Raw genomic sequence first — 6,371 nt, forward strand, 5'->3', positions numbered from 1 at the left:
GCTTGAAACGTCGTGGAACGTGCTGGCCACGGAAGACCCCAACTCCGGCAGAAACACGGCGGCGCTGCGCATCGTGTCCGGCGACGGTGGGTGCGGTAGAGCGTCCACCGAGAGGTGCAACCGCTAGCTAAGGACCTAAGCGACCTCTAGAACCTAACCAAAGGTGATGGGAGGCTCCGAGGAGCCCAGCATTGAGTTTGCCGGAAAAGATGGTCACGGCGACCCGATTTGGGGGAAGAAGGAAATGGCGGCTCACCGGTGGGTTTCGCGGCGAGCTAGAGGGTGGAGAGTGGAGAGCAGCTCACGGCGGAGCTATGGGTGGAGTTTGGTGGAATGCGATGCAGCGAGGAGCGCACACAAGCTCGCCGGAGTGAGCTCGCGACGGTGAGCTCGCTGCGGGCGCGCTTCTGGCGAGAGAGGCGAGGCAGAGAGGAAATGGACGCGTCCACTCCGCTCGGGGCGTCGCCGTGGAGGACATGCGCGCACTGGAAGCTGACGAGAGGGGCCAGGAGCGGCGTACGGGCGCCAAATGTTGCCGTTGCTCTGTCGCCGGTCAGCCATGTCGGCGAGCTCGCGTCTGATTCAGAGAACACGATGACCGACTGACAGAGCGACTTCAGCAACGAATAACTCGGAAACCAGCCCGAGTTAGAAGATGATGCAGTTGACAAAGTTGGAGTTCCAATCGAGTTCTACAACATTGTCAACTAGAGCAAAAGCCAGATCGGCCTGGTTTGAGAGATATAGAGTTTTCAAAACCGATCGAGCAAACTGTTTTCATTCCAGGACTTAGAAAAATTTCCTAAGTGTTGGAAACAGCCCCAAATCTGCCTTGTGGGTCAATTTTGAGCTAGATGTGATCATTTTTATGAGATGGCTATAAAACAAATTTTGTTTCTTATAAAATTTGCTACAACTTTGCTGTAGAAAGTTTTGACATGCAAACATTTTATGAAACACTTTTTAAAAGCCTAAGCAAAAGAGGTTTCTAGAGCCTATTTGTATAAGTATGACTTATGTGATTATTTTGGAGAAGTGATCAACATGAACATTGTTCCCAAGGTTGAGTTAAGCATAGATAAACTAAGTACCAAGGCATAGAGCATAAACACAAGCATGGTTCACTCAAGCATAAGCATAGGAAAACTCTTAAACAATTTAAATCACATATTTGCATGGAATGACATGGCTCAAGATAGATGATGATCATAATATGCTTGAATAGATGATGATGCTCATGCTATGCATATGATTTATGCAACCATAACACTGGGGTGTTACAGCCCTCCCCCCTTACAAAAATCTCGTCCCGAGATTTGAAAGCTTACTGATTTTCGAAGAAGGTTTTGTAAACTTCTTTCAAATAATCCTCGGTTTCCCAAGTGGCATCTTCTTCCTCGTGGTTACTCCACAACACTTTGTAGAACTTAACCACATGATTACGAGTCACTCGTTCCCTGCGGTCAAGAACCGCTACAGGTTTTTCTTCATACACCAAGTCCGACTTCAACTTGATATCCCGAACTTCCACTCTTTCCTCCGGAACACAAAGGCACTTCTTTAGCTGTGATACGTGGAAGACAGGGAAAATAGCTCGAAGCGCAACTGGAAGTTGAACTTTGTACGCTACATTCCCTTTCCTTTCGAGAATCCGATAAGGTCCCACATAACGAGGTGCAAGCTTTCGCTTGACTCCGAACCTTTGTACACCCTTCATCGGAGACACCTTGATATACACATGGTCACCAACTGAAAACTCAATCGGCTTCCTTCTTTTGTCGGCATAACTTTTCTGACGAGCTTGAGCAGCTTCCAGATGTTGCTGGATGGTACGGACTTGCTGCTCTGCTTCGTTCACGAAATCGATGCCATAATACCTTCGCTCTCCGGCTTCTACCCAATTCAATGGGGTTCGACACTTTCGACCGTACAGGGCTTCAAATGGAGCCATCTTGATACTCTCCTGATAACTGTTGTTATAAGAGAACTCAGCTAATGGCAACCACTTAACCCAAGAACCTTTAGAAGAAAGAGCACACGCCCTCAACATATCTTCTAGGATTTGGTTGACCCTTTCAGTTTGACCTGCTGTTTGGGGATGATAAGCAGAGCTACAGACTAAATGAGTGCCAATCTGCTCATGTAGACATTCCCAAAAATGAGCAGTGAACTGTGGTCCACGATCTGATATGATAGTTCGAGGCACACCATACTGACAAACAATGTGTTCAAAATACAACTCCGCATATTGATGTGGACGATAGTCAGTTCGAACTGGAATAAAACGAGCAACCTTGGTCAAACGATCTACAATCACCCAGATAGAGTCGTAACGCTTAACAGAAGTTGGGAGTCCAACGATGAAATCCATGCTGACTTCTTCCCATTTCCAACCAGGAATTGACAAGGGTTGAAGCAAACCAGATTTGATGTGAACGGCCTTCACACGACAACAATTGTCACAACGAGCGACAAAAGCAGCAATCTCCTTTTTCATCTTTGTCCACCAAAACAAAGGTTTCAGATCCTGATACATCTTGCTACTACCAGGATGGATGGATAATTTGGATGAATGAGCTTCAGATATGATCTGATTTCATAGCTCACGGTCTTTTGGGACCACTAGTCGATCCTTGAACCAAAGAATTCCGTTCTCATCGGCCCTGAAATGCTTGGTTTCTTCTTCCTTTATTTTTCTCTTTATATGGTAGATGCCTACATCTGTTTGCTGCAATTCGATGACTCGATTGCGAAGTGTACTCTCCAGAGAAATCTGGTTGAGCACAAGTGGATGCATAAGATGTGACAACAACGGATCTTCCACTTGGATAGAGTGGCAGTGCGCTTTCCAACTCAAAGCATCCGCCACCACGTTTGCCTTGCCTGGATGATAGTGCACTTGTAGATTGTAATCTTTAATCAACTCAAGCCGCCGTCATTGCCGCATGTTCAGTTCAGGTTGAGTGAAGATATACTTGAGGCTCTTATGATCGGTGTAGATATTACACAGATTACCCAGCAAATAGTGCATCTAGATTTTCAAAGCATGAACAACCGCTGCCAATTCTAAGTCATGAGTAGGGTAATTGACCTCATGCTTTCGAAGTTGGCGTGAGGCATACGCGATAACTCGACCTTCTTGCATCAACACACAACCTAGACCAATGCCTGACGCGTCACAAAAGACATCGAAGGGCTTTTCGATATCAGGTTGAGCTAGGACAGGAGCAGATGTCAGCAATGTCCTCAACTTGTGGAATGCCCCCTCACACTCAGGCGTCCACACAAACTTCTCATCTTTCTGAAGTAGACGAGTCATAGGCTTGGATATTTTTGAAAATTCTGGAATGAATCGACGATAATACCCAGCCAGACCGAGAAAACTCCGAACCTCGTGTACCGAAGTTGGAACCTTCCAATCCAGCACTTCTTGCACCTTAGCTGGATCCACTGATATGCCTTCTTCAGATAAGACATGGCCCAAGAAAGGTACTTTCTTCAGCCAAAACTCGCATTTCTTGAACTTGGCATAAAGCTGATGCTCACGCAAACGCGACAACACTATACGCAGATGCTCTGCATGCTCCTCTTTATTGCAAGAATATATTAAGATATCATCAATGAAGACTACCACAAACTTGTCCAATTCGGGCATGAACACCGAATTCATGAGATACATGAAATGAGCAGGTGCATTTGTAAGACCGAAGGACATGACGAGATACTCATACAACCCATACCTCGTCGAGAAAGCTGTCTTAGGTACATCTTCAGGACGGATCTTGATCTGATGGTACCCAAATCGCAAATCAATCTTGGAGAATACCTTGGCTTTAGACAACTGATCAAACAAAATATCCATGCGAGGAAGAGGGTATTTATTCTTGATGGTCACCGCATTTAGGGGACGATAGTCCACACACATACGCAAAGATTGATCCTTCTTCTTCACAAAGATAGCCGGACAACCCTATGGAGAAGAACTAGGACGGATAAGACCCTTCTTCAACAACTCATTCAGCTGGGTCTTAAGCTCAGCTAGCTCATTGGGTGGCATTCTATAAAGTCTTCTAGAGATAGGAGCGGTACCTGGAATCAATTCAATTTTGAACTCCACATCTGTGGGAGTATAAACCCCTATACCCTTACGGCTAGACTTGGGCCAGGAGGCTTGGCCCATTACGAGACGAGCTCAAGGTTTGATCCGACAGCTCGGAGTTTGCCGCAAGGAAACAAGACGTGGAGATCAAGCAGGATTCTGGTCAGTTAGAATAGAAATTGATATCGAACTATCTATGGCAATTGTAACCAACTAGGATTAGCTTCCAGATCTATAACCCTACCCTCCGGACTATATAAGGAGAGGCAAGGGAACCCCTAGGACATCATTATTCTCTCAACACAAATCAATACAACCAGACACATGACGTAGGTATTACGCCAACTCGGCAGCCGAACCTGGATAAAAAGCTTGTCCGTGTCTTGCGTCACCATCGAGTTCGTAGTTTGCGCACCGTCTACCGATAAACTACTACCGTGGGTATACCCCAAGGTAGACTGCCGACTAGCTTTCGTCGACAGTGGCGCGCCAGGTATGGGGTGTGCGTACAACTTCTCCGGCGAACAAGATGGTCATCATTCCAGCCTCCACGGCCGTGCCAGAAGGCCCCACGCTCACCGTCGGCCAGATCACGTGGACGACGCACGGTGGCGGTCTCGCGACCACAGTTTTGGAGGGAACCCAGATCCAATCTAGGATGACGTCGGCGTCGGTTCCGACCACACGGATGCTGGCACCGAGCACCCGACCACCGCTCCCACGCTACAAGGGAAAGAAGATCGACGGCTCAGATCTTCTCCGAGCACTTGATCGCGCTGATTCCAAGCTTCTCGAAGCTTCCCAACTAGTAGATGGGATCTTGCGTCGACCTGATCAAGCCGCACCAACGGATTTTTTCAACTCTTACCGGCCAACTCGTGTCTTCACACACGAACAACTGGGGACGACTCTGGCGATAGCCTCCACCCTCTCGGGACAGTCCGTCAAGATCAAGGCTGATCCGGAGGAAGGGTATCCTCGCGGCTTGAACAACTCGGCCTCTCTCTACTCACGGCACGTCCAATCCCTTTTCAACGAGGCGGGTTGGCTGCCAAAGTGGAATGGTCGACCAGCTCATCACTACGTCAACATGGTGACGGTACAAGAACTACGGGACGGCCAGGCTTCCAGCACAAATTCGAGCACTGGTTCCATTCCCACGGAAGTCATAAACTCCGAGGACGAGAACAACGACCAGGATTTGCCTCCATATCCTCCGGGTTTCTCTCGTTTCCCAGTCTTCCCACCCCGGTGAGGAGACATCGTTTTCAACGTCAGCGCCGACGAGCCGACCGTTGATGGAGAAACAGACAAGCAGAGGCAGCTCTGCGAGCAGCGCAACGCCGACCGCGCCCGACGACGCGCGGATGAGGAACGCCAACTCCCGCCGCATAATCTCAGCGACGCTTTCGACATGGTTGGGGATCAGCCAGTCTACAAAACACCAAGCGCTAATGTGGCTGTCGCCATGCCCAATTTAGATCGACTCCCTGATACTCCCGAGTGCCAGGGCGTCCGATCCAGCGTTCGAGCACATCTGATCGCCGCGATGGGACAAACGGCCACTCTGCTCAAAAGAGTCCAAGCCATCTCCTATACAGAGGCCTCTTCCGACTAGACCCACCGCAGCCGGACCTCACCACAGCCTAGCGGGCACCACCGCAACCGTTCCCCCAACAATCATTGAAAAGACTCACGGCGTGGCGATGACTGCCGCAATGCTGGCGGCCATCGCGAGCAGAATCACGGGCGTGGTCAGGAAGTAAACCAGCACAGGGATCTTCGATACAACATCCCTCCTAAAGACGCCCGAGACCGCATCAACAGGCGCGCTATGGAGAGAGCAGTCCACGAAAACTTGCGTCGTATTGAATACGATGCAACACACGCCCCCCCGGGCCTAAGACAATTCTCTTCGCACCTCCGCCAGGTCGTGTGGCCCCGTAATTTCAAGCTCGAGAAACTCAAAAAATACGACGGCAAAGAAAATCCTGAAAACTGGATCACTCTTTACGAGATCGCCGTCCGATCAGCAGCAGGAGACGAGCACGTCATGGCCAACTACTTCCCAGTAGTCCTCGACCAGGCTGGTCACCAGTGGCTCCTTGGCCTGCCCGAGGACTCTTTTGACTCTTGGGAAGAGCTACGCCAGGCTTTCATCGACAACTTTATCGCCACATGCGAGCAGCCTGGGAACAAGTACGACCTCGAAAGAATAAGGGACAGAAAAAATGAGCCTCTGCGCGATTACATCCGACGATTCTCGGATATG

The sequence above is a fragment of the Sorghum bicolor genome, chromosome 2 (genome assembly GCF_000003195.3).
Source record: "Sorghum bicolor cultivar BTx623 chromosome 2, Sorghum_bicolor_NCBIv3, whole genome shotgun sequence".
NCBI classification, from domain to species: Eukaryota; Viridiplantae; Streptophyta; class Magnoliopsida; order Poales; family Poaceae; genus Sorghum; species Sorghum bicolor.